Raw genomic sequence first — 2326 nt, forward strand, 5'->3', positions numbered from 1 at the left:
CATGTAATATTGTAAACTCTATGGCCATATCCAAATATTATATAAAAATAAAGACAATATTGATATTCCATATTATCATATTATCTTTATAAAAAAAATTAGATAAAAATATATTCGGATTTATAGTATAGATGTATTCTTAAGTTTTTTAGTAAATTATTTGTATTTACTAAAATAAAACTCTGTTATCAATTCTATTATTTTTTTGTAGTATAAATAATTTTGTCAGTAATATAGAAATTTGAGTGAAAATTTGATTATATTTTTATTTATTTTTCTATCTTTATATAATAAATCAAGTTTTACTTTTAATATCAAATTATTTTATGTTGATATAATAATGTTTGTAATTAAAAATTATATTTACTTTAAAACATAAACAGTTCAACAAAAGTATATTTTCACTAATATTGTGCAAATAAAAAAGTGTCAGTATAATCCCGCTAGAAAAAAAGTTTACTATAATATATACTAATGATAAAAATACAGCGAATGCAATAGGATAGGCTCAGAGACAATAATCAGGAAAAAAATTAACATCGTTTAAACGTATTTAACAAGTATTCTAAAAATAGCTAATTAACTATTATGAGAATCTTTCTTTTTTTGAATTATTCTTTGTAGATTTACTAAACATAAACACTAATTTAATAAGACCCAAAAAAATTTTTCAATGTCAATTTTAACTGAAGTAAATTCATAAAAATGTTTTAGTACAGATAAAAATATATCAAATTATAGTGATAATGGTCAAATAAGTTAAAATAAAAAAAAATCGTATAAATAAGTAAGTAAAATAGAGTTGTAGTCTAAGTAAAAGTTATTTTTAAAGTAGTAGTATTTTTTCTTTTCACAAAAAGTCATCCAAATGTTAATTTTGATCTAGAGATAAAAGAGTTGTTTAACAATGTTTTGGGTAAAAAGTTTTAAATTATGACATAAAAGATTAACCTTTAACTAGTAAATTAAAATTAATTTGATAAATTTAACTAAATTATCATTTAATGATTAGTAATGATCAGTTTTATATAAATAAATTTTGATATAATATATATTATCAGTGTCTTATAATATTTTAAAATTCACCTGTCGACATATATCATGTTGTGTTTATTCCAACTTACATATTCATATCAGTATCAAGTATCAGTGTATTATCATAGATGAATAGTGATTTTCTTTATATATTCATTAACTAAGAGACATTAAAATAGCAAATAACCCGGTAAAGAAGCGGGATCACATTAAGAAAACTCGTGCTACCAATGGGTCTCACTCACCCTGGTGGTTTCGCGTTCCGTTTATGTTTTCCTCCCTTCCTCCCTTTCTGATTTCTCATGTGACGTCTCCTGAAATGATTAAAAAGATTGATTTATTTCTTTTCGATAACCAATGGCATTTCTTAAAAAAAGGAAAAACAAAAACTATATACTAGTGAGGAGCGAGAAGAGAGTAGTGAGTAGTGTGAGTAACAGTAACAGGATGAGAGAATGAATAATAAATGTGAGATAAAAATACCAATCAACGCAAGTGGCACTGCTATGCTCTTTTACAACTTCACCAACAAGCAGTCAAGCACCAACAACACACCATTCAATTTTCCTTTATCCTTTAGTTTATAGAGTTTATGCTCAGTCGCTAAGAAATATTTTTTTTGTCTTATACTTATATATACAAAATTGTGTACATACAAAATATATAATTTATATTAAAAATATTATTTATAGTTTTATACATTAAAATCAGTCACTAAAATTAATTATTAATATATTTGTGTATAAATATATATATATGTAATTTAATTTATTTTCAATGTGTATTTATATTTTAACATGTATTTTATATTGGTGGTTAATTTTAATGGCTGATTTTGATGTACACGTAGTATAGTCTAATTTATATTTATATATATATATATATTAAAATTTTATACACATAAATCAATATAGTTTATATTTATATTTTTAAAATTTGTACACATAAATTGATAAAATTTATTTGTTAAAAATAATTTAATATTTGTATTGATCAAATAATGATAAAAATATTAAAAATTATTGATTTTCAAACATTTTTGTAATTTTTAATTGGATAATATAATATTAACTAATTTTTTATTATGAAATTATTTTTTTAATACTATTTTTTAAGAATAATCTTTAATTTAAGGTTAAAATTTTATAATTTATAATTTAAAAATTATAATTAAAATTTAAAATAAAATAACTTTAAAACATCAATTGATATTAAGTCAACAAAAATTAGTGATGTGATTGAATTCTAATTAAAATATCATTAATATTTTTAACATAGAAAGGAGTTATTA

The sequence above is a fragment of the Arachis duranensis genome, chromosome 5 (assembly GCF_000817695.3).
Source record: "Arachis duranensis cultivar V14167 chromosome 5, aradu.V14167.gnm2.J7QH, whole genome shotgun sequence".
In the NCBI taxonomy this organism is placed as follows: Eukaryota; Viridiplantae; Streptophyta; class Magnoliopsida; order Fabales; family Fabaceae; genus Arachis; species Arachis duranensis.